Genomic DNA, 27,778 nt, shown 5'->3' with positions numbered 1-27,778 from the left:
GGTAGCCTGGGTTATGTTCTCGAGTCATTGAATGGCTCTAATCACAAGTTTCTGACTCAGGTATGTACGATGCCAATTATAGTAAGTTAATCTGCTTATGGGAGTTTCATATAGATTACTTGTGCCCCAGGGCATCAGTTAAAGTAATATCTCCATTTACTCCCTCACATTCCTAAGCTTATCCAATGATAAGATCTTGGGGCTCTCTTCCGAAGCGAAATTCTCAAATATGACTCCAAAAAACCCACTCAAACTAAACAAAAGGTTAAAACCTGGAGTGGATTCACAGGTCTCAGTACACTACCTATTCCCCTGCTCGTGCCTTGGTAATGTACAGATTTGAAATCTGTATTGAAAATTTGAAAATATTTTCTTCCTTATAGTATGGCATGTTTCAGAATGTAGAGCACTGTCTATGCTGCTTGCCCTCATGGGAATAAATCCCCACTAGTGATAATTAAACATGGTCCTTCAGGACCCAAAGAAATGTGCCTGGACAAACATTCAGTTGTCTGGTCCTGTTTTATTAAAGTAGAAAACATTATAAAGTATAGGCTTATGGTACAGAAATAGTTAACATGCACCATCTGCATACTTTGCGCTGTCAGTCACTAATTGCATGCTACTTCACAGTTATGCTACAGTGTCAGAACAAGGATTTGACAGAACTGATACAGTGTCTGCTCCAGCAGGTGCCTAACATCCTATGTACCATCTTATAACTGTTTTAAGTAAGTACTACAATTCTGATGCCTATTCATGACTGCATAACTATTTTAGATTAAGTAAAACTTAGTTATGTTTGTCTATCAGCTGAAGAGAAATCATGTAAGTATTCAACATTTACTAATTTAAAAAGCACACAAAAATAAATATGCATATCAGGTGTTTAAAAAATAGTATAGGATATCAGTAAACTACCTTCTTTGGGGAAGGGCTCTTGCCAATCTTGCCCAGTTTGGTCTACATATGACTGCAATCCAATGTCACATGATTGACTCTTAATGCTCTCTAAGCCACTAAGTATGGGCAATAAATTCAGCCCCGCGAGCATGGCTCACATCCCGAGAACAAATAAAAAAAGGTTATTTTAAGGTTAAGTGAATACAATAAAATCCTAGGATAAATCTTATTTCCCAAAATCTGTCTATTGTGATTTCAAACTGTCATACTATCCATAAAAGTTACATTAAAGGCTGTGGGTCATCATGTTTGAGAACGTGTATGTGCACTTGTGTGTGAGGTATGTTGGGGTGGGGGAGGGAGAGCTGTGCAATGTGGTAAAAGCCTGAAATGACTTAACAACAGAGGCATCTCACACAGAGCACCATAAGCAAACAAAAAAGGGGATAGCCAGCAGTGTTTGTAAAGTGAAAACAGCGCATAGTATAAAAATTTTATCATAATGAAGATTGATGGCCGTGCGTTCCTTCAACTGAATGCAGTTTGGCACTATTCTACACTTTATCGTTTGATTTCCAGCTCTAGCTCAAACTATAAAATGTAGAATAGTGCCGATCTGCATTGGGCTAAAGGAGCGGCACTACCATCAATCTTCATTATGATAACATTTTTATACTATGCGCTAGCGATCTCTTTATAAACACTGCTGGCTTCTCGCTTTGAAACGTGTTTTGCTGCCAGGATTGTTTAATTCTTCCTTCGCTTGAGTGGCAGTGCCACATCTCTCTGCAGTTTACAGCCAGCAACAGGAACACAGAGAAATCACAACATGAAAGCTGAGTGAGAGCATCATCACTTCGCCCAAGTTAACTCAGGCATGTGGACGACGTAGCCTGCCCAACGTAGCTGATTAGACATAACCAGTGCCTCGATACTGGGGATATAGGCCTGAGAGACACTGATGTTGGAGGCTGCTTTCCTGCCATTGAATTTTGCAGGATTTGCCCCCTTTTAGCGAGGAGGAGGCATCCCACACAGAACACCATAACTCCTTTTAGCCAAGAGTTAAGAAAGGAGACAGCATTAACACTGCTGCCATTTGAACTAAATCAAATGGACCCCATAAAGCAATGGTCGGATGTTGAGTCTGGGTAACAGATATTGGGGCTAATTTTGATATTTTTGTTCTTGTACATGAGGGAGAAAAGAATAGAAAGTTAAGCTGATAGGTCTAAATGAAGTAGTGGGTGAGGAGGCTCATGTGGAGCATAAGCACCAGCACAGACCAGTTGGGCTGAAGGGCCTACTTCTGTGCTGTAAACTTCGTGTAATTCTATATGATGTAATGTCAAATGGGCGATGTGAATCAGCAGCCCATTAACTTCAATGTGGAGGCATTGCTGGTGATATTTCTCCATGTCTCTGATGCATACAGGAGGGCAGGTAGCACTACAGCTCTATAGACCATGAGCTTGGTGCTGGGTTTGAGGTCTTTGGCATCAAACACTCTTTTCCTCAGTTGACCAAAGACTGCGCTGGCACACTGGATGTGATGTTGAGTTTCACCATCGATGTCTGGCCTCACTAAACGGAGGCAAATCCTATAAATTCAATGGCAGGAAAGGAGCTTCCAATATCAGTGTCCTCTGTCAGGCCAATGTCCCCAGTATTGAGGCACTGGTCATGTCTAATCAGCTACGTTGGGCGGGCCACATCATCCACCTGCCTAACAGAGGACTCCCGAAACCAGCCCTCTACTCCGAGCTCCATCATGGCAAGTGGTTACCAGGAGGGCGGAGGAAACATTTCAGGGACGTCCTCAAAGTGTCCCTGAAATATCCCTGCCAATATATAGGAATCTCTTGCTCGAGACTCCTGGTCTCAAACTGGAGAAGAAGCATCCATGAAGGTGCCAACCATTTTGAACACCTCCGACAGGCCCAGCTGGAGGCCAAGCATAAACAGCAGAAGGAACGTATCAAATTCCGAGCATCCCACCTACTCGCCTCATCAAACATTACCTGCCCCACCTGTGGCAGAGCGTGTGGATCCAGCATGGGACTCTCTTGTTACCTCAGGATCCACAACCTGGAGTGGAAGAAAGTTGCCCTCAGTCCCAAAACTGGTTGCCTTTTCACTATCTTCCATTAACACTAACATACAAAATCAATATTATCTCAATTTTATCCACCTTTTAGATTATAGTGATGAGATATTTTGTTCCAACAGTGCCCAAACTATGGACTAGATAACTTTTTAAGTTGCCACCACATCCAGTATCATGTTGGCAAAACTATTAAAGGATTTTGCTCTCTCTCAAATATGCTTTTTAAGTTTCTCTAACAGTCAAATTTAAATTCAACATGAAATGTAACATTTCCCACTCCAGGAGTTGAACAGATAATCTAGGTTGACACTTCAGTGCAGTGTGTAGGGAGTATTGCATTGTCCTAGTTATAAGAATTTTAACCAAGGTCCCATCAATTTTCTCAAATGGATATGAAAGATCTGACACACTATTGGAAGAAAAGCAAAAGAGGTGATGAGGAGTCTGGATCTTCCTGGAACTGAAAGAGGTTTTTAGATTGAGCTTTTACAATGACTTGTAATGGCAATGTTAAGAGCTGAAAAATGCATGGATCGTTCAGTGCAATTCTACACTTAAACCAACAGAAATGTAGTGGATTTGTTGGAAATTATGCAGGACCTGGATATGTGGGGTCCCAGCCTGCTTCTGTCTCCACAGAGTCTTGCTGAGAGCGGAGCGCCCACCCATTCCAGATAAGGATATAGCACAAGACAGGGTGTGCAGGGCAGGAGATTCCCAAACTTGGAATTTGCTCATCCCTGGCCTGGTGAAAAAGTGACAGGCCAGTATATTCGTGAGAGCAGGCGTACCAGCTTGCCATCAGATGGTAGGGGATGTCCATGAGGTCCTAGGCTTGGCCATGGGCTGAAATTCCCTAGACATTAAAAATTTCAACATCATTTTTAGGACCACTCTTACAAAGTGCAGGGGAAAATAGGTCACTGAAATCTCCTTTTCAGGAATGTGTAGGGCAGCATTAACTTACTGGAACCTATGCTAAAATTAATGGCCTCCTCAAGGCTAATGGTGCAGGCACATGCCTGGATTACTTTTCAAGATGTGATTGACACTCGATCCTGCAAAATTTGATGAGGTGAGCACAGGTGGTGTAATTGAGCTTATGACAGGATTGACAGGCCATGAAATTTTGGCTCTTCAGATTGAAGTTGAGCTTTAAAGCAGGCTACAGACACCTTAAGCAGAGGACTAGATGGGGTTTTAGGTTGAACACTGTCCTTCACTTCTGGTGCCTGGGTTTTCATCCAGGTCAGATAGATGAGATAAAAGTCTCCTTTTCCTGATGTGTAAGGATCCCTAAATGAAATAAGCTTGAAAAATCAGAACTCACTCTCATTTGGCACAAGTCCAAGCCATGAAAATTCCAATTAATCAGGAAAGTGACACTAAATTGGCCATGTAATGTCTCATATATAGGTCTGGAGTCTATTGGCAGTGGGGACAGTGGAGGGAGGGGGTGGGTCGAACTGCTCGTTCACACCTCCACCCACATTGCAGGAGTTGACCAGCAACCAATGCACTGGAAAAAAAAGCCTGCCCAAAGCCATAATGCGCTGCCAATGGGCTAAACAGGCCAAGAGTAGGACCTCTGCCCCTCAGTGGGAGGAAGTTCTGACCTCGAGAGCTGCCAACCAATCTGATTGGCTGGCAGCTCTAGCAGTCCAAGCAGTCCCAGCAGCACCAGAGCTGAGTCATGGGCACTGCTGGGACTGCAAGCAGGCCCACGAAGAAGGCAGCCATGGTGTCCGGACCTATGTAAGTCAGGGGTCCTGGACGGGCAGTGGGGTAGCCTAGGGAGATGGGCATTTGGTGGGGGGTTTTGGAGGGCACATGTTGAAGGTCAGGCAGGGAGGAACAAAGTGGAGGAAGGGGGGGTGGGTAACATCTTGGTGAGGGTACCCCTGATGCACAAAGGACATCCCTTCTTTCCCACCTTTACAAAATATTTTTTTAAAAAACAGCCTGCCAACTCCTGCGTGCCTGCCGTGCCAATGTTTTTATGGTGTGGGCACTGTATTACTTGGGCCAATTGGCTTGTTACTGAGCTCAATTGACCTTTAATTAGTTTTATAAAAATTTCGATTTCGGCACCCGCCCGCCTACAGTACTATGGAGGACACCTCAGGCTAGGAAGGTAGCGGGGTTGCCATTCCTCGTGTCTTATGTGCCCCTGAGCCGAAAACACACCCAGTGGGGGAGAGCCCTAAAATCCAGCCCATACAATAAGAAGCTCTCTTCTAGGAGTTATATTAAAGCCATGATAAACTCAGGACTTTATGCTGAATTTGGTACCAGCAACAATTTGGTACAAAAGTTGCACTTTAGAATTACCAAATTTAAAATTGGTGAATTTACATTTCCATTGCCAAAGTCTGTTGGTATATTTGCAGTGTATAAATTTCTGGGCAGAATTTTATGTCCCCCAGATGGGCGCGTGCCCGACCCGATCAGGCATAAAATAGAGCGCAATGACATTGGGTGAGTGTCCCGACGTCATCGCGCACTCGCGTGATATTTCAGTCAGCGGACGCACGTGAGAGTTGGCAGCATGCCCACCGACAATTAAGAGGACTGTTAAGGTCATTAATGTATTAACTAAGAGTGATTTTTCATTGCCTGGCAGGCAGGCAAATTGACCAGGCGGCCTTTGAATTCTTAAGGAAACTTCATCCACGGGCAGTGTAAGATGAAAAGCTGATGTAACTCAAAAATTCAATGATCAAGAGTGGTGCCACATCAGATTACAGACATCTAAAATGTCAAACTGAGGACCTTAAGTGAATATTTTCCAAAAAATTGAAATGTTCCCACCTTGCAGTCAAAGCTTAGATGGGCAAAGGATCCTATACGCCAAACATACAAGCTTTGAAATATGTGTCACACATATTTCCTCTCTGCAATGCAAATGCCTGCACAATGCTACCTTGTGAGGCATTGAGAAACTTATCAGCCATGATTGAATGGCGGAGCAGACTCAATGGGCTGAATGGCCTAATTTCTGCTCCTATGTCTTATGGCCTTATGGTCTCTCGTTCTTCTAAACTCCAAAGGAAATAGGCCAAATTTACCCAGCCTCTTATAAAAGGACAACTCTCTCATCCCAGGGAAAATCTAGTGAACCTTGGCTGCACCACTTCCAATGTAAATATAATCTTCCTTCACTATGGAGACCAATACTGTTCACAGTATACCAAATATGTTCTCACCTGTACAATTGTAGCAAAACCTCTCATTCCTGTACTCCAATCCGCTTGCAATAAAGGCTAGCATGCCATTTGCTTGCACCACCTGCATGCTAACTTTCTGGGCAGGATTTTATGTCCCTCAGACAGGCGCATGCCCGACCTGATCGGGCATAAACTAGAGCGCAATGACATTGGGCGAGCGTCCCGACGTCATCACACGCTCGCGTGATATTTCAGTCAGCGGGCGCGCGTGAGAGTTGGCAGCATGCCAACCGACAATTAAGAGGACTGTTAAGTTCATTAATGTATTAATTAAGAGCGATTTTTCACTGACCGGCAGGCAGGCAAATCGGCCAGGCAACCTTTGAATTCTTAAGGAAACTTCATCCACGGGCAGGATGAGGTTTCCGAGATTAATTTTGAAAAAAATTGTTTTGACAAAATTTTATTATTATCATCTATATGTTCAGATGAGTGAGCCCTATGTGGGGACATTTCCTTCTGCATTTCATAATCTTTATTTTTGTTTTTAAAATTCTTCAGCTCCCTGAGGCAGCTCTCTGCCTTTCATTGAACGCTCCCCTTCAGCACTCATCCTCCTCCCGCCCCACCCGGGCAGTGTGCATTTCACGCTGGCTGGCCCTAAATTGAACAGCCAGAATGAAATCGTGGTCAGGGGCCGATTGCAGGCAATGCCCCATTTCCCAGCCGCTCCCAAGCTGGCCCACCGCGCCTGCCTGACAACCTAAAAATCCTGCCCTCTGTTCTTTGCACACGTACTCCCCAGTCCCTCTGAACATCAACATTTATAAGTTCCATGTCTTTTAAAAAATATTCTGCTTTTCTATTCTTGCTATCAAAGTAAATAGCATCACACTTCCCCACATTATACTCCATTTGCCATCTTGTTGCCTATTCACTTAACCTGTCTATATCTCTTTGCAGTCTCAAGAGCAGTTAGGCACGTGCAACAAATGTTGGCCTTGCCAGCGACATTCACATCCCAGGAATGAATTGAAAAAAATGATTCAGCGAGATAATTTATTGGAGTTTTGATGAGTTGTATGCTGCTAAAATGGGCAATTGTGTTAATAGCAGCCCAAGGATTAAGAGCACACCCCTAAACAGTCATGATTTGTATATGGGATGGCCTTTTGGAAGGGAAGAAAAACATGTTGTACCTTCGCTTCTATGCTAAAAATAATGCAATTTGATGTGCTACAAGTAGGTGGTTTTCATTTTAAATATATTTCTTTCACTCATAATTTTGTCTGCATGAATTACTAAACTAACAACCTTCTATCAAAACATTAGATAAAAGTCAATGTTCTAATTCATCAATAAATATAGTTTATGTTGATTCTTATGATACTAACATATGCTCCTGCTTTATAAATGCGTAGGGGGTATGGTAGTATGGTGGGTTATGTTCCTGAACGAGTAATGTAGAGATTTGAGTTCAACTCCCACCGTAACAATTAAGGGATTTAAATTCAGTTAATAAATCTGGAATAAAAAGCTAGTATCAGTAATGATGACCATGTAACTATCAGGTTTGTCATTAAAATCCACCTGGTTCACTAATGTGCCTTTAGGGAAGGAACTCTGCTGTCCTTATCTATGTTGGACTACATGAGACACCAGACCCACAGCAATGTGACTGTCTCTTAATTGCCCTCTGAAATGACCTGGCAAGCCACTCAGTTGTATAAAACTATTCTAAGGGTAATTAGAGATGGGGAATAAATGCTGGTAATGCCAGAAGTGCCCACATCATGTGAATGATTAAAGAAATTTAATTTTACCAAAATAGTGAAAATATTCCGAATGTTAAATGATTGGACCCAACATCGTTTAGTGATATGTCTTTAATTCCATTTGTTAATACACTATTATTTCCACTAATGGCTAACATTATTGCTGTATGGCCGTAGAGAAGGTGCAGAAGAGATTTACTAGTATGGTGCTAAAGATGAGTGCATTTGGTTATGTAGAGAAGTTGGAGTTGTTCTCCTTAAAGTAGAGAAGGTTAATTTGATAAAGTTGTCCAAAATCATGAATGGTTTTGATACAGTAAGTAAGGAGAAACTGTTTCCAGTAGCAGAAATGTCAGTAACCAGAGGGCGCAGATTTAAGGTGATTGGCAAAAGAACCAGGGGCAACATGAGAAAACATATTTTTTACACAGCAACTTGTGATCTGGAATGTGCTGGCTGAAAGGGCCGTGGAAGCAGGTTCAATGATGACATTCATAAAGGAACTGTTTTAATACTTGAAGAGAAAAAATTATGGGAAAAAGCAGGGGGAGTGGGATCAATTGGATAGCTCTATCAAAGAACTAGCACAGACATGATGGGACAAATGGCCTCCTTCTGTGCTATATCATTCTATAATTCTATATACATTTACAGATTATAAAATACATAAACCAAATCCCCTTTTCCAAATTATATTTGCAACACAATACACTCGTGGAAGTGTTGGGCATTGTTTCTCAGCTAGGTAAAACTGAATAAAGGCTGTACATACATGTGCCTCACTGTTGTACTGCCTTCAATACAGTAGTTAACTGTTTGAGGTTGGGAACCTTAATAAGCTATGCAGTAGGGAGGAGGAGCATCAAGACATTTAATATAGAATACAGAGATCCACAGGAACATTACATTCATTGGCATAAATACAAAGCTTTTAATTATCAAAAATAAAGAGGTCTAATGATAGCAGAGGTAGGAAATTCTGCAAACTAACAATAACCTTTATCCTCAGAAGTTGTAAATATTACAGCATGAAGCCTCAAAAATATTCCAATTTTGTTAAATTTTATTCCAATGATTTCCTACGATTACAAGCTGTTCTTCCCTCTCCTTTCCAAATCAAAATAAACTATTTATCTTTCACTGCCATCTGTGACACTGTCATTTAAACCAATAACCTTCCCCCACCCCCACCGCTCCCCCCACCACCCTCTCCCCCCCTCCCACCTCCCCGCAAAATTCCCACCCCGGTCCATTACCAAGAGTTGGTCTTATCCCCTGCTGTCTGACATTGCAATAAAGATGACAGACTAATTAAATGACTTGTAATTTCACTGATACAAAGAGGAGTGCTCTACTGTAGTCCTTTCTTTGTGACGTCTGGTTTGATAGGCATATCTATCAGCCGGCAAGGCAAAAATAATATGTTGGGGTGGTGGGGGGTGGGGGGTGGGGGGAGTGGGAGGTGGTAGGGAGGGGGGATTTAATGACAGTAACTGAATGGTGCAGAGGAGGAGAAAGTAGCTTGTAGTCCTCCATGACTCTGGCAATATCAAATCTGGCTCTGTTGAGCCGTTTTTGCTGCTGTGTCCAGATTCATTGTCACTCACAGCTAATTGTTCCATTAATGTTTATCATGGGAGATCCACCAGGGAGCTGTATGTGCAGAGATAAGCTCCTCTGCAATGATATGCACCATCTCGTTGATCTTTAAACATTTTGCTTTTTTTGTATCCTGCTCCCTATTGCTCTGTGTTTGCCATCTCCTTCCCCACCATCCCAACAACAAAAAACAACATCATCAATACACCAACAATGGTATCTAAGCAGACGTAATCAAACTGCTTGAAAATGTTCGCTACACAGGAAAGTCATGTGTGAACAGAGTAATTGAGGCAGTTGGTTCATTCTACCACCTGCTGTTGGCGGCTTGGGTTAATTAGAAATTTACACCAACCAAAATCCAAATGAGGTCCTATTCCTGCTGCTAAGGATGGAAAACACATTTTAACCCTTTGCAAGGTTTACTATTTACTCTTTTGCACCACTTGAAAAAAAATTCTCTTTGCTAACCTAAAGCATTTGTATCCTCTTTACAGTTGCTCTTTGTAAGTCAGCAGTGTAATTTACCAATATCTACCTGAAGATGTACAAGAGTATTATAAAGGCAACTGAGTGCTCAGTGGTTAAAATGTTTGTGATAATCACTGGCACTTTCAAATGTCCATGACTCTTTGAGACGTGAATTAATTTGTTGCAGTGTAAAATGCAATAACAAAACAAACAAAATAATCTTAGAATAAAATGATATACAGATTTTTAAAAATTAAATTAAAACTTGGAGATACAAGAGTATTAATTCTGGTTGTCAGCAACTACATGACAAGAGACATGTCTGTTTATGTAAACATCAAGAAGTTTCAGAATTCAACAAAATGTACAAACTCTTCTAAAAGGAAGTCTGGATCACCAGCTCGATTATGTCAGTCTGCAGTATTATATATTTGCTTCTGGCTGCCACTGTTTAATCACTATTTAAATCTATTAATAAGCATGTTTATTTTTGTAAAACGCTTCACACTTTGTGCAGTAAAAAGGTGTCAACCTCTTCTTTATAAGTCTATGATTTTCCCTCTGTATCTTCTGAGTCTTTTCAAAGTGATAAACTCTGGCTTGTCATCATAGGTGAACTGAGTCATTCTCTAGGCTTCTGCATGACATTTTCTGGAACAGATAAACAGTTAACAGTGTGCAGGATTATTGTCTTTTCTAAATACATGAGAAATGTACCATTTTCATATTCAGAGAGATTCAAAGGAAGATATAAGATTGTGGGAAACTGAGGTAGCTGCTAATGTTGATATTGATGCTTGGTTAACAAATTTACCTTTATTTTATGAAAAGAGAATGATTCATGAAACGCAGGTTTAATTATCCTTTTTCATTCAACGGCACAGAACACTGCGTGTTTAGGTTATTAGAATAATTTCATTAAAATGATAAAGGAAGCTAAGATTTGAGATTCAGGTGTATCTGTTGAGTTAAACCTAATCTGCAACTATACCTCAAAATGAAATAAAACCTCTCAGCGGGTAAATGTACTGACCATGCAACTGCAAGGAGGAATTGATATATAAGAAATATCAGAAATACGAATTAACCAAACCCACAATCAACGTTCCCTGTAATATTTTGTGAGCAGTCTTTTTCAATGTGTGGTACTTTTAAATTTTTTGCATGGTATTTATCCAGGAACAAAGCCTATGCAGTACTACCAGGCTGCTGTGCAGCTGTGTACACGAGCATCTTTGAGGGAACACTTCCATAACTGATTCTAAGAGCTGGATTTTCCTCTGCTGTTCAGCCCAAAATTGCCCTGTAATTAGATTTCTGCCCCAGAAATCAGCCCTCCACATTTTCCTCTTCCCCTAAGCAGGAAGTTGGTCATCTGACTGATATCTACTCTACTGCAGTCAAATGATGGCAGCAGCTGAGGAAGGCAGGCTGAGATAAAACAATTAATTACCTTCCTTCCCAACTGAATACTGCTGAGCCCTAGTAACACCAGAAGAGGAGTGCTGGTACATGCTGAGGTACTAATAAGAAGACCACTAACAGCCCTGATGGAGGAAGAGGGCCCCTCATGACCATCTCTATCTCTTTTCATCCCCCATAACTCGGGTAAATGTGCATGAAGCTCCAGAAAAATCTTGTGTCAAGGTCTATTGCAACCTCTTTGGAGTACTTCTGCACTTTTTGATGTGTGTATTCCCCTGAAGCTTTGCTGCATTTTTCTTTCTGGCAATAGGTTTCCTCTGTGGGCGGAGATCATGATGGGAGACCCTTCCTGCTACTGCTTGTAGATCTGCTGTCATGATATATTACGCTCATCTGTCTTGTCCCATCCTCACACATCCACAGCAGCTCGTCTGCAACTGGTCTGTGATGTCCGTCATTCAGCTACACCGAGGCCCTCCACTTTGTCCTCTAGATCTCTCTAGCTTCTCAGATGTGTTCGAATGGCTGAAATACAGTCAATAAGTCTGGTAAACAGCCCAACGTTTTAAATTATGCCTGGTCTAGGTAAATGGGCCAGGTTCACCGTAGGTTTGGCTGAGTTAGGTGGATGTCTCAGTCTGCCCTCACCTATGACACCTCAATCACCATGAAGGGAAATTCTGTTTCCAACAATATTGACCCTCTTCAAAGGAGATATTTTTCTTTACAGAAGATCACAATTCAAGCCTTCTCTCAAATATGTATTAATTGTTCTTAGTCAAACATTTACTATTGTGCAGGTGTTAATTTCCCTATGAAATGCATTGCTCATTAACAAATGGTTCAATACCTTGGTACCCCTAACAGTGTGCTTCTGGCAGTGCACCGTGGTAGGACAGGGAGATCTGAGGCCGAAGTAATTTCATTCTCAGGCTTCATCAGAATAAATAAGGCAAACTGTAAGCACAAAAGGTGTCCCAATGCGGTTTGCCTCTTGAACCCTTCCAAATTACACCCTATCCAGAGATAGATCTGGGGCAAAGGTAAAGGCAAAATACTGCGGATGCTGGAAATCTGAAACAAAAACAAAAAATGCTGGAAAAACTCAGCAAGTCTGACAGCATCTGTGAAGAGAAAGACAGAGACAGACTCTTCTAAGAGTCATACGGACTTGAAACATTAACTAGATCTGGGGCAGTTGGGAGAGGCATTCGAGGGGAGCGGACGAGAAGGGTAGCAACTTGCAGTTCTTTTGTGGAACCAGGAGGATTACTTCTGCTTCTTCCGAATCCATGAAATGTGAAAAAATGTCCAAATTTGTGGGCCTTTTTTGAGCAGTCTCCAGACTCCCTCCAACAACTGGTTCCATTGCCCAAGTTGCAGAGTGCTACTTGCAGCTTGCTACACAATACAAACCTGGGAGCATGGGTCCAAAATGAGCACAGGCTTGGGCATATTTCAGGCCTTTGCCTGCCTACAGAAATAAAGGCCCCAACAAATTTATCAGTGGCTCGAACCTCTGCAGATCAGACGTGAATCTCTGGCCTGCTAAATTGGTATTTGTGTGCCAATTTTAGGTTCACAAGAAACAAGTGCAACAGTGCTAAATTTAAAGCCCAGTTTGCCAAGAGGCTTCACAGGAGACCTATTGTGCTTCTGACAATTAAATGGTAGGAATGTGTGATTATATCATTTCCTCCTCACCCTGGTGATACCATTCATGCACTGGCATTACAAAGATATTATTCATTTTCATTCAGGGAACCTAAATTGTACTGGACTACTGCCATCAATGTAAGGAAGCTAAAGAGCTGATGTGAAATTACAGCTTTGGTAACTTCACCCAGTTTTGCATGCAGCAGAATGCTCCAAAAATTAGTTGCTACAAATGACATACAAGAAGAGGATGTTACAAATTAAGCAACAGAATACCTATTTCATTACACAAGAATGTGTAACTCCCTCGGTGTTTCCTTACAAATTAAATCAAATCCAAATTCTGCCACTGTGTATGTAATATTCTGTTTGTTTTATACACAGTATGTGAACAGACACAGTGGAAGGTGACAAGTGTATCTTTGTTAAGCTTATAATTAAATTAAAATGTTCTACAGATGGTCTATACAAAAGCATGGGCCTCAAGTGACCGCTGATTAGTGGGCTGGACCTATAATTTTTACTCAAGGAAGTATTGTACCTGTCAGTAGCCAAGTAAAAAATTCCTCTCACTCCACAAAGAATGTGTTGTTCCAGAGAACATCTCTATCTCCTCATTACAGTGCCAAATTCATGCTGAAATGAATCTGCTATTTACAGCGGTATGGCACAAACTTGGCAGTTGTCAACACAGAAGAACTACATGTTCTAACCTCCTATCAGTGTGAAAAAGCTGGCATGGGCTACTTCACATAAATCTTGCAGGAATTCAGGAGAGTGGGTGATATGATGAACTGGAGCGTGTTCTTCTCACCTCAAGAACGAGGCCTGGAGCACAAACTAGACAGAGTTGATGAATTATAAGACCATAAGATGTAGGAGCAGAAGTAGGCCATTCGGCCCATCTAGTCTGCTTCACCATTCAGTGAGATCATGGCTGATCTGATAATCCTTAACTCCTCTTTGTTGACTTTTCCCCAAACCCTTGATTCCCTTACTGATTAAAAATCTGTCTATCTCAGCCTTGAATATACTTAATGACCCAGCCTCTAGAACCCGCTGCGGTAAAGAATTCCAAAGATTGACTACCTTCTGAGAGAAGAAATTCTTCCTCATCTCTGTCTGTCTTAAATTTTCTGGAAATGTCATCAGTGACATCATTATGTAATTCCTCATGGACGTAAGTGTCTATATTCAGTTACTTAAAATAAAATTTTCAAATTCCCAAATGTCTAGTCTTTGGCCCATCATTTGCCATGATAGTTCAACAGCTGCCCATCAGCTCAAACACTCCCTCATCTCCACCCTTGATGATGTTGTTCCCAATAAACCTTTTTTCCATTTTGGTTATTCTCCAGATATGGTTCCCATCTTCACTTAAATTCCAAGGGATGCAGACTTGAGTATATCTGGCATCCAACTTATTTCACCTTCTATCACTGGATCCGGCAAAACTATATCTAGTGTTATCAAGCCTCATTCTCCTCTGTCAAAACTATACATTACTCCAAGAAAAGTGATGCTCCAATCTGACTCCATGCTGTCAACAAATAGATCTGATCCATCATAAGCATTCATGCTTTAGACTATTTCATATACTACTTCCTTCTTTTCTACTTACAACCATATTTCGTCTAACCAAACCTCTGGCATTGTTACATAACCCTGAACTCTTTTCCCACTTGTGTGTTCATTTTGATTATAACACTGGTCCTGAGAACATTATATTTGTTTGAGTCAAATATGATGAGGAATGATTAATCTAATTAAGCGTCAACGATGCTCAAGTTTCTAGCCTTCATACATGAGGGAGTAAAGATAGGAGCAGATCCAGGAAAAAAATGGTGATAGGAGACAGTGAATGCCTTTTTTGGGATGAGGGCATGAAGGATTAAAATCAGCAGCTCTGGGATTTTGTAGTAAATGGAGGATTAAAGGTTACCCAGTTGGAAGCTCGAGAATTCTGTTGTAAGTGACAGGGGATATTTCTACAGGAGTGGATACAGAAGAAAGTTGGTGGTGATGGACATACAGGTAAGTTTTGCTCAAGCCAGCTTGCCAGTACAATCATGTACAATAAAGTCTTGTCGATGAATGAACAGACTGCAGAGGTTTGACGAGAAAGGGTTCGGAGTCTTTGGCCCCACTGAGATCGGGAACAGAGGCAGACGGGACCTGAAGATTTAGAGGCTGGCTGCTTGCCAGCTACCTATCCCCAATCCTAATGTTGGCCATGTTGGCTGACACAGGTTTGGGGCTTGGGAAAGCCACCGCTCTCCATGAGGTGGACAGGCAATTAAGTTCATTAAGAGCCTTGTTAAATGTAAGTTTAGGAGGCTGACTGGGATTTTCCATTTGGCCTCAGGTTTCATGATGCGATGCAGGGCAGATCAGTTGCCTGGAGGCAGATGGCCAGCGGTAGGCCAGGGTGCCAGCACTCCAGACAGGCCTTCTGCCTGTCCACATGGGGGTGAGCCAATGGCCACCCTGTACAAGGGCACTCCAGCCTCCCAACAGTGGTGGTCTGGCTGCTTCTTGTGTTTTTAATTAAAGGTTTTAAGAAGTGGCTGAGACAACATCTTCTTGATGAAGCGCCAATGCAGTTAATTACCATGTAATGCCCCTCTGAAGCTGGAAGGCCTCTGATTCACCCTCCGGCTTCCAGCATCGGCCTGCCACCCTTAATTGGACAAGGAAGGAGGCTGTCTCCATGCCAATTAAGGGGGAACTCCGGTACTGTTCCAGTACTGTTTCCTCCCAGGGGTGAGTTTGAAAACCGGAAACCGTCCCAGATCCTGTTTCCCACTCTCGGGGGGAGGTGATTGGTGATCTGCTGGCAGAGTCCAGGGGTGAGGAGACAATAAAGGAACAGCTATATAGTTGAAAGTCAGGATGGTGAATGGCTTGGAGGGGAAGTCGCAAGCTGTGGTATTCCCATGCATCTGCTGCCCTTGTTCTTCTTGGTGGTAGAGGTAGTGGATTTCGGAGGTGTCATCGGAGCCTTGGCGAGTTGCTGCAGTCCATCTTTTAGCTTGTACACATTGTTACACTGTGTGTTGGTGGTAGGGGGAGCAAATGTTTAAGCTGGTGGATGGGGTGCCAATCGAATGGTTTTTTTCCTGGATGGTGTTGAGCTTTTTGGGTGTTGTTGGAGCTGCACTCATCCAGGCAAGTGAGGAGTATTCCATCACACTTCTGACTTGTGCCTTATAGATGGTGGTAAGACTTTGGGGAGTCAGGGTTATTCTCCACAGTATTCTCAGCCTCTGACCTGCAGTTGTCATCACAGTACTTATCTGGCTGGTCCAGTTCAGTTTCTGGTCAATGGTAACCCCCAGGATGTTGATAGTGGGGGATTCAGTGATGGTAATGCCATTGAATGTCAAGGAGAGATGGTTTGGTTCTCTCTTGTTGGAAATTGGCATTGCTTGGCATTTGTGTGACGTAAATGTTACTTGCCACTTATCAGTCCAAGCCTGGATGTTGTCCAGGTCTTGCTGCATTTGGACATGGACTGCTTCAGTATCTGAGGGGTCGTGAATGGTGCTGAATATTGTGCAATCATCAGTGAACATCCCCACTTCTGACCTTATGATGGAAGGAAGGTCATTGATGAAGCAGCTGAAGATGGTTGGGCCTAGGACACTACCCTGAGGAACTCCTGCAGTGATGTCCTGGAACTGAGATGATTGACCTCCAATAACCACAACTATTTTCATTTGTGCTAGGTATGACTCCAACCAATGGAGAGATTTGGGAGTCCTGGGCCAGGATTTTCCCTGAAATGCACAAAGTCCTTTAGCGGGTGGAAATGCCAGCCGCAATGGCGACTTTTTGCAATGAATCATCTGCATCGCAGCTGATTAATTATTCATCCGCAGGGAACATGCCATTCCACTGGCAGCCCACCCCACTTATGACCTGACCACTCCATAACTCCGGGCTCTACATTTAAAACGGTGTTCCTGCACAGCACTCACACTCTCTGCAGCAGCTACAGTGAAGACATAGCTCCCAAAGGCAGAAAGCATGCTGTGCCTAAATTCAGTGATGCTTCACTGGAGGGCCTGTTGAACACAGCTGAGGCCCTCCACGATGTCCTCTACCCTGCTCGGGCGGCAGGCCTTCCACCAAGGTGACCAATCCGGCTTGGGAGGCAGTCACAGCGACGGTCAGTGCAAACACCCTGCAGAAGAGGTCACCCGCCCCGTACAGGAAGAGGATGAACGATCTCATCTGTTCCGTCAGGTTAAGTCAACCATCCCATCACTCTCAACTCACACATTCTCAAGCCATTCAGAAGGATTTCACTCACTGCCACCTCAAGGGACATCCCCACTCACTCTCACACCCCCTCACATCTCCATCTGGCCTCATCTCCTCTGGCATTTGCATCCTAATCCTGTCCAGGGCTCCACTCGCCACCCACATATGGCAGGCATCATTATCATCTGCCCTCGCAGGTGTCTTGCTCACACTCTCTCCATATGTCTTCATGCAGGACAAGCTGGCTCACAATAAGGAGGGGTCCCATACCGGGGGTGCACTTCCCGAGATCAAGGTTCTTACAGACTTCGAGAACAGAGTCATAGAGCTGACCACAGAGGGTGTGCCTGCGCTGACAGTGAGGTCAGCGGTGCACACCCAAGTGAAGATCCCGCATCCATCAGACAGCCATACATATGAGTGATTTCTGCAGTTTCGCCTGCCATGCACTAATTCTCTCTCCTGTCTTTTGTATGCACCTCTGGGAAGCTGCCGTGGGCATCCACGAGCCAGGCCCTCAACTCCAACCCCGACAACAGCTCAGGTGAGGAACCCAAGGGCAGCACCTTTGAAGCTCCATCACGGTGCTCATCCACAGCCTCCATCAGCTCAGAGAAACACATCTCGGTGGGGCCTAGTTCTAGATTAGTCTTGAGGTCACAATCTGGTGAGCACAGCACACAATCTGCTCCACAGCGGGTGGAGGCAGGGATAGAAGTCACTGGCATTCAGCAGAATGCTGGAGGCCATGATTCTGTTGAGTCCGCGTCCGATGACGAGCCTCCAGACTTGGTCCTAAATCAGTTGCTGGAGCTGAAAAAGACAAGCATGGGAACATCAGGATGGGAGGTTAACTGCATTCCTTAGATTGCAACGCACGATGGAGGAGTCTATCTGCCTTCAGTCTGAGGTGATAGCGCCGGCATGCCAACACACCATGGTCAACACTAGCAGGTTGGTGGCTGCTGTGGAGACCTTAGTCCAGGACGTTGGTCCTGCACTGCTGCAGGAGCTGAACTCTATTGCTATAGCCATTGGTGGCATCCATTAGTGTCAATGTAAAAGGTCTGTGGGACACCTCGATCGATCTCACTCCAAATGTTCCTTCTCCTCAAGCAGTCAGCCAGGAGTCCTCAACCATCCATAGGGAGGATGATCCACAATTCAGATGAGATGGAGGGGAGCAAAGGGATAGGAGTGAGTGTGTGGTGAAGCAGAACAGTGCTCCTCATTAGCAATGGCACATGCCCTTGAGGGCTTCATGTTCTCTGATCATGTTGGAGTTCGCTAGGGCCAGGGCTGACAATGAGGGCACTATGGTTGTGTGTAAGAGGAAGCATCTCAATATCAGGCAGCCAAGTGTCTGACCTCGTCATGCTCAGGTGCTCCATCTCCATATTAAGGTTACGAGAAATGCAGCTCAGGATCCCTAACTTTAACTGCCGGATATCACTGTCATATCTGGGAGTGTATCATAGCCGGCTGAGTCATCTCTAAGTACAGACACAGCAGCAGTATTTCATCCACTGCCTTGTCCCAAGTGTTATATTTCTGCGTCACCATCGATGTAACATATCGTGCGTGGCTGTGTTGGTTCTGATGGATCTCCATGAGGAGCCTTGCCAGATTAAAGACATGCAGGCACCAGGTCACTGAGGATTGTGTGAGTGCCTGTGTCCTGTAGGGTGCCGTTGAGACTGGGATACTGAATGGATGTATGAAGAGGCAGCATTTTCTGATATCTGTTGCTGGAACGCTCTCCTCCAGGTAGCATCTCATCTCAGCATGGACACATGTCCTCAAGGCTTGTTCATCCTTCACAGCATCAGGACAATGTGAGTGCTCTGTGCAATGATGCACTGTCATCTGGAAGTTCATAGGTGAAATTAGAGGAGGAGCTATGCTGGTGGTCATGCTGGCCCATGATGGGGGAGAGTTGTCCAGGAGGATCCTCAGTGCATCTCGTCATCCTCCTCCTGAAATCTGCTGGCAATGAGGCCTCATGAGCTTGCCTGCCTTGTCTGGCTCATGCAATGACCTCTTCACCTGCATCCTCGGCTTCTGAGACCTCATCACCCTCATCCCCTTTGATGTTCTCCTCATCAAGGAGATGTGCAGCTCCTCCACCTCATCATCTGCCAAGCCTCCCCACTTTGTAGCGCCAGGCTGTGTAGCGCACAGCAAAGCACGATGATGCGTGAGACCCTCTAGGGAGTGTACTGGGATGCTCCTCCAGATCTGTCCAGGCATCGGAATCGCATTTTAGAATCCCCATGATGTGTTCCACAAAACTGCGGGTTGCGGCTTGAGCCTCGTTGTATCTTCTCTCTACAGGGGTCTGAGGCTGCCACACGGGCGTCATCAGCCACGTCCTTTGCAGCTAACCCTTGTCCTTGAGGAGCCAAACCTGCATCCTGTGTGGTCCCTCAAAGGTGTCAGGGATCTGAGACCCACTCGGGATGTACGAGTCATGGACGCTACCTGGGGCACACAACAGCATGATGAGTTTGTTATGGTTGCACACCAGCTGCATATTGAGTGAGTAGTAGCCTTTCGAGTTGATGTACTGGACTACCTGTTGCCAGGGACCTTTTATAGTCACATGAGTGCAGTCGATGGCACCATGCACCTGTGGGAAACTGGAAAGAGCTGCAAAGCCCAGTGCTCTTGTGTCCTGACTTTCTTGATCTCTGTCGAAGTGGACAAAATTGTGGACCTTTGCAAAAAAGGCATTTGTGACATCCTGGATGCGTCTGTGGGTGGATGCTCGAGAGGTGCTGCAGAGGACCCAGTGGAGCCCTGGAAGGAGCTACTGGCGTGGAAGTTGAGTGAGGTGGTTACTTTCATAGCCACCGACAATAGATGCCCTCCAAGTCCCCATGGCGTCAAATCCTGCAGAATGTGGCAAATATGAGTCACTAGATCCTTTGACATGCAGAGGCATCTGTGACACTGGTTCTCACTCATCCACAGACAACACATGTGGTGTCTATATGCCCTGGGTCAAGTCAGGCGCCCACAGAAACACTCTTGCTCCTCCTTGTCCACAAGCAGTACAGTAAAGTAACTTCCCTGATGGATCCAGCCCTTATCACTTCCTTTTTTACTTGCCAGGTTTCCTGAGGGTTTAAATGGAAACATTGCAAAATGGAACATGGCCTCCTTAAAAAGCTGCCTCTTGAGAGCAGGTTGGTCACGTGCCCTCCAGACCACCTCTGCTAAATCCAGAGATGGGCATATTCAAGGTGGGTTGGGTTGCTGCTTGAGGTTTTCAACACTAAAATTTTTCCAACCAAAACAACCGCATCCATCTTTTGGAGTTAAAATTACCCTATAGCTTCCCTGAGAAGATGATAACTCTTAAATCACTGCCGTCCTGCTGATGGTGCTCCCACAACTGAATAAGGCAGGAAATTCTAGGATTTTTTCCCCCAATCATGTTGAGCGAATGGAAATACATGACCCAACCATGATGGTGCCTGACTTGGTTAGGTGCTTGGAGATGATGGTTTTCCTATGATATTCCTGTTCTTGCTCTTTTCATTGGGCTGGGAGGGGTTGTCAAAGTAAGTTTGCTGAGTTACTGCATTACATAATGTGGTGCTGGAGGGGCAGACATTGGGTTTATCAAACTGACTGTTCTAAAGCTCCTTGAGTAGCCTAGTGGCTGCATCCATCCAAGTAAGCATTGAGTTTGGCTCAGCGGAAAAATTCTATCTTCAAGTCAAAAGGTTTTGATTTTAAGCCCCATTCCAAGATTTGAGCACATAGTCTCGATAGTATCAATGGAGTTCATGATTACTCAGAGGTGGGAGGTTTCAGATGGGAACCTGAACTGAGGCCTTGCCGGTCTCTTCGGATGGCTCTTTCTCATGCCACTATCTGGGGCACAGCAAGGTAGCAAAATTTATCGCAAAATCAACATTGATCACCAAACAAGTCATTCATCTTATTTGCTGCTCATGAGAATGTGGTCTATGCATATTGGCTGCTATATTTAACAACATTACAAAAGTGACTACAATTCAGAAGTGTCGTATTGGCTATGAAGTACTTTAGGATATCCTAATATAAAGGAACGTTCTTTCATTCCTATTCCAACACATCCCTGACTTGAGCCTGATAAATGGTGGGTAGGAATGAAAAACAGGTCATTCAGCCCAACTGATTTATGTTGGCATTGATGTTCCATACAAGCCTTCTCCTACCCTTCTTTATCAAATCTTTTCAGCATACCTTTTTATTTTTCTCCCTCATTTGCTTATCTAGCTTTCCCCTAAAGGCACCTAGATAGCATTTTGATTAACAAGGGGGTGAAAGATTATCAGAGGTAGGCAGGAATGTGGGGTTGAGGTTACATTCAGATTAGCCATGATCTTATTGAATGGTGGACAGGCTCGAGGGGCCAAGTGGCCTACTCCTACTCCTAATTCATATGTTCAATTACTCCTTGAAGTAGCAGGTTCCCCATTTTCATGACTTTTTGGATAAATAGATTTCTCCTGAACTTTCTATTGGATTTACCAATAGCTAGCACCATGTACTTATGGCTTCTAGTTTTGGTCTCTCCACATTTTCTTGATGCCTACCCTTTCAACCCCTTTCGTTACCTTAAACATCTCTATTAGGTCACTGCTCAGTCTTCTGGTTTTAGAGAGAGAAGAGCCCTACCTTATTCATTCTTCTTTAATAGTTATAATAGCCCAGTTTTGGTATCATCCATGTGAATCTTTCTTGCAATGTCTCGATATCCCTTATAATATGGAGATCAAAACTGTGCACAGTACTCCAAGTCTGATCTTACCATAGTTCCGTACAAGTTTAACATGACTTACCTGAATTTCAATTCTATGGGCGGAATTTTCCAACCCTCTTGGCATCGGATGTCATGGCGGTCGTGAGCGGACAATATGGCGGGAGGCCAAAAATCGGTTTCATGCCGTCGTGAAACCAGTTTGTGATTAAACCAGGCTGCGTTTCCAGCTACCACAAGTTGGGAACGTCATTTTATTATATCTGCATAAAATTATAAATCCTGCTCACCAAAATCATCCCCCCACACTGGATCATCCGGGCACATCAACGTGTTTCGCAACTGTACATAAGCGACATGCACCTAGTAAGCTGCACTTTGCTCAGGACTTCGAGGTTTGTTTGCCTATCTTGTTTTGGGCAGCACTCACGGTCATTAGCGCCAGGCTTCACAGGCAGCACCATATCACTTTTAGGGGGGCTCACAGGCAGATCTCTACCTACCAGACCAGCAGTAAGGCGGGAGTGGCTTTTCAACAGCTGCAGGGGTAGAGCTTGCTTGGGGAAGGGGGAGAAGTGGCCTCAGGCAAGGGAAGGGGCTGCAGAGCACTGGGGAAGTGGGGTATCCCAGGGTGTGTGTGGGGGCACATGTTGATCTGTGCTGGTGTCCTCAAGAGGGTCAGGGCTGAGGAGGCAGTCTCCAGAGGAGATTAGGCAGATGGTGATGTGAAAGTGTGTGTGAGACAGTGATGTCCCTTGAGCTGGCGGTGAGTGAGATGCCAGTGAAGAAGTGATGGCCTTGTGAGTGTGTGAGTTTAGAATGATGAGATGGTTGCCTCACCCCGGTGGCATGGATGAAATCACTCATCCGTTTTCTGCACAGGGTGGCCGACCTCTTGCATGCATCGTTGCCACTGACCAACTCTGCCACCGCCGCCCAAGCTGGAGTGGTGAGACTGATGGACCTCCTGTGGCCAGAGTTGGGGTAGAGGACATTGCGGCAGGTCTCCATGGTGTCCGGAAGGTATCCCAGGGTTGCGTCACTGAATCAGGGGGCTGCACTCTTCTTGGCTTTTGGGGTCATGCCTTCACCGGTGCCCTCCTGGGGTCTAAGCAGCTGCAGTTTAAATATGGTGCCCTGTGTGAAGAAGCAGTGAGGTAACGGTGTGGCGGGCAAAGCGGAGGCTGCCTGCCAGTGAGACGGTGTGTTCCCTGTGGTCTCATAATTAATGAAGTGGGAATGGGATGATATGGCGCGAAAAGCTGCCATTGCGGCCAGTGGGTAAAACGTCTTTAGTCCCACCCGCTACTGCACTTAGTGCAAATCTGGGACGATTCACACCATCTCTCTAGAAACAAACCCCAGTGCTTGGTTTGCTTTTTTATATGACCTTATTAACTTGCATTTAGTGATTTGTGTATCTGCAACCCATACGCTTTTGCTCATCTACCCAAGCAGTCTGTGGTTTCTTTATTCACCTTATCAAAATGAATCCCCTCACACTTATCTATATTAAAATCAATTTGCCAATTCTGCAAGTTTAGGTGGTGAGCCACTTCTTGCAGAGTACCCATCATCTGCCCTGGTCTTGCAGTTACGGTGTTGATAGGGCATGCAGTACAAAGCCACAACACATTGTGAAGTGGCTGAGAATATGCCCCATTCTCTACAATGTCAGAATGACGTAATAAGGTTCAAAATTCAATGAACACTTTTTAAGGCAGTCAACAAAAGAAAATGAAGCTCAATTCCCCTGTGCTATATCTCTCACCTTGCAGAAGAGGGACAAATCACCCCTTCCAATAAGTCAAGAAAAAGAATAGAACAAACAAAAGCAAAGCTAGGTTTAGACCTGTGAGTCTGGAAATTAGTGCGAGCAATTTAAAAAGAATGAGTGAATGGCTTCATTAAAATAGAGGAGACAAGAATTTAATACAAAAGCGCTAAATATTGTTATAATATTGTTACAGTAATTTCCAGGCTATGATCTCACTTAATTAGTAGAAAAAGTAAATTGAATTAATTGAACTCAGGTCAACATAATTTAAGCAGAGTCAGAATTACAAATGCAAACAGGACTACAGAGACTTGTTCAGTTTGACAACATGTTTCAGAGTTCAAGGCAACTTATTTTTCTCTGTATTATTGATGCAACCTATGCCAAGGTTGTTATTCATCATTCGAAGAACAGGTAACTTTTATGCCAAAAACTATACAAACGTGCCAGAAGCTACCGTTCAAGTTGAATAATTGACCTTCTGTGATCAAAAGTAGAGTCATCTGAAATGATGATTTCCTGATTGACGCAATTACCTCCAAGTATGCATGTTTCATGATTGTCAGGTTTGGGCAACTGAAGCCAAAGAGAAGTTACTTACAATTGGGCTACAGCAATAGGGCAGCACTAAGCATTTAGCATCCTTGTTCCATTAGCTAATCACCATCACGGTGGGAGCAGGGATGCTACTTCAGCCTCAGCATTTCTTGGCTAGGGAAGGGGAAATCAGCCAGAGTCCCGATTCCTGATTGTTGTCTATTGATTGCCATTGGCAAGTGTGTGCTTGTGTCTTGTTAGTAAACAGGAGTGGGCTGGGCTGGACCTCTCCCATCGCATGTACAGTCCATACAATGCAAAAATAAAAGTCAACACAAAATAAACATTCCAAGTCAAATGTATAAATAAAACCATGCAACATTGCATACAAATCACCTATCGTTCTTGCGCATTTCCTTAGGTTGAGATGTTCCGGGCCCACTTGCAGTGGGAATTGGCACGGGCGGGACTGGAAGATTTGGAGAGCAGCCAAAAGCTCATTGACTTTGGGCGGGAATTTCTGGCCCTACCAGAAAATCCCGTCCTTAGTGTCTGTTTTCCATGTGCCTTTGCCTGTCTTAGTCCCCATACAGAGTGATACACCAGTCACTGCAGAGTGAAGAACCACAGATTCCAATGTAGAAAATAAGGAAGAAAGCTCCGAAGCAGATTCTTCACTGCGAGTTTGAGGGCTATGGGAAGATTATCTCTAATTGGCAGTACCTGAAGCACCACATGAAGTACCACCACTTGCTGCAGTAAACCTTCACCTGCTGCCACCCCTCTTTGGGGATAATCCTACATCTTCAAGAAGCATCTGAAAGTACACAAGAAGTTACACAATGACACATATGTTACATTTGTGAATTTTGTGCCCGAGCTTTCCAGACAACAAGTAACTTGATTATCACTAGAAAATCCACACTGGAGAGAAACCACTTCAGTGTGAGACCTGTCAATTTAGCTGATGACAGAAAGCCTCATTGAACTGGCACTGGCTGGTGGAAGGTTGCTGACTTTCAGTTGAAGAGACTGTAGATGGCCTGGGACGAAGATCTCAAGGAACTCTGGGCCTAGGAAACCCAGGTTCAATCTGCACTGCCTCGACATGGGCGGTAGCATTCTGGATTGGCTGGCTGACAGGCAACAACAGTGGCACTGGTGGAGTGGCAAAGGTGGGAGGATAACTGCACTCACCTAGAGAGGAAAGGAGATTCAGGCTGCATGGAGCCGCAGCCACTTCATCTGAACAAAGCCTCATTAGTCCTAGAAGTCAGTTGAAGGATAGATTGCTGGACTGCTTGACACCCGACAAACTTCTTTGAACACTGGGGTCTGCAGCATGGTCACAGCAGTATGAGTTTTAGTGGCAACAAGCTGACTTTGACCTTGACTTTGCATGACTTCAGTCTAAGCTTTCATTGCAGAATTGAGCCATTGGGAGGTTTCAGCTTGTGCTGCAAAGGAAGCCAACAAATGCTGTATTATGGTTGGATCCACAAGTGCACTCATGGAGTTAGCCATAACTTCTATGTAGGAAATTATGGGCTACAAGCTCTACACAAAGTTCTGTGTAAAGTTGGTGCCAGACTCCTCCATGCTTCTTGGCATTGCACACAGGCTTTCTGGCAGGCCTGCCAATGCACCAACAATTTTATTCTGCATACCCGTTAGCCTTCTTTTGTAGCCTGTCACACTGGTGCATGGTGTATACCATATGCAGATCCCGCCCTTAAACTTTCCTCTAAATTAAGTGTAGTCTCAGTATCTTAGCTGGTGGCTGTAAGCATGAAATCAAGTGATGGTTTTCCTTTTTCATCACCTTTTTCTTGCTCTTCCATCATTTTGTGGCCAGGTTGCAGATTTTGTGTATCTGAAAGAGCAAAGATACAAGGGTGAAGATCATGGTGAGGTGGGGTAGCAGAGGTACAAGTTTACACAATCTTCAACTTGGAAATCAGAAGTTATTGTGGGAAAAGGGGGAAGAAGTGGGGTGTTGAGAAGGAGGGTTTATAGTCACCTTCTATGGATTCAGCCCCACCGCTTGCCAGGATCTCAGCAATGACTGCTTCAATGATAACAAGCACTATGTCCTCCATGGAAGCGGTGGCGGGCGGGTGCTGGGTAAGGACACACGGTCACATTTGTCACCCTGCCAATTAGGTTTTGCTACTTCTGGTTATGCACCATTTTGTTCTGCAAGAGAGAGAGAGAGAGAGAGACAGTGTCAGTTAGTGTGTTGCAATTTGTTTGTGTGATGTGACTGATACGGTTGAATTTGGTTTCCATTGGTGATGTATGCAAGCTGTGGCCCGGTGTGAGTTTGCAGCAGTGCTGACGGAGAGTGAGGTGAAGCTATGAATGTTAGGTATGAATAGTAATTGATATAGATTGTGAGTGATATGGGTCTGGTGCATTGAGAATTGTGTGAGGCCAGTGGTGCAGTTGGTAGGATATGGCAGTTGAAAATACATTCACTGACTTTGACCACCGATGTGAGGCCATTGAACTTTTTGTAGCATTGCATTCAAGTCCTCCGGTTTGGTTCCTTCTATTGACCGCCGCGTCTATCTGGTCCCATTGCCTTTGCAAAGTTTATCTGGTTGGCATCCATTGCATCAGAAGCAATGACCGTGGGATAATCCTGCATTGAATTCCTGTGCCCATTTTCTAGCCCAATTTTGACTCCAGTGTTTGTAAACAGTTCCTAAATAGGGGCCCCACTAATGGCAACAGGGCGTAATTACAGTATCCATTACAAATATGGACATAGGAATTTATAATGGACGTATAAAAATAAGGACAGAAGATATTCCTTTAATGTGGGGATTAAATTACCTCTGCCCTGGTTGAATTATTCCCCACCTTTTATTCTCACTTTCACTTGAAAATTATACTTGGCCATGTCTCCCCATGCGCATTACCCCAGGAGAGCAACTAGTGATACATAATTTTAAAAGTTGCAATTTTAAAACTGCAGCATTTATGTGGCTAATACTAACCAAACCTACAATACACTTAATAACGCTTTATGTGGTTAAATATTTAGCTGAGGTACAGACTAAATTCACAGCAGGAAGCAGAATGAAGCTGATGTGTGTTTCCTTACACACAAAATGTGCAGCCCATTAGACTGCTGTGGAATGAATACAGAAGACATTTTGCTAAGAGATTTTTTTCATATAATGAAGCTGTTTCCATCATTTCAGTAAATTTAATTTTCCATTTGCTAAAATTATTTGTTATCTTTGAACAAGTGAATACAAACTGATGCAGGCCACCACTTCTTTTATCTACTGTTAGTTTACCATCGATTAACTATGTGACTGAATGTAATGGATC

The 27,778-nt window shown here is 44.0% G+C and overlaps 1 long non-coding RNA gene across 3 annotated transcripts in view; it reads right to left on the bottom strand.

Moving 5' to 3' along the window:
• The window catches only part of LOC144680338 (uncharacterized), a 590,442-nt gene that overhangs the window by 169,593 nt on the left and 393,071 nt on the right, over positions 1 to 27,778 (bottom strand). The window contains exon 4 of one of the 3 annotated variants that reach the window (XR_013576540.1): positions 10,487 to 10,673. The exons of the other annotated variants lie outside the window; for them this stretch is intronic. This is a non-coding gene — a long non-coding RNA (uncharacterized LOC144680338). Of the gene's footprint in view, positions 1 to 10,486; positions 10,674 to 27,778 lie in introns of those variants that run through there. 3 annotated transcript variants of the gene reach the window in all.

Source organism: Cetorhinus maximus, chromosome 5 (genome assembly GCF_964194155.1).
Source record: "Cetorhinus maximus chromosome 5, sCetMax3.hap1.1, whole genome shotgun sequence".
In the NCBI taxonomy this organism is placed as follows: domain Eukaryota; kingdom Metazoa; phylum Chordata; class Chondrichthyes; order Lamniformes; family Cetorhinidae; genus Cetorhinus; species Cetorhinus maximus.
This window is presented reverse-complemented; position numbering and strand designations above follow the sequence as displayed.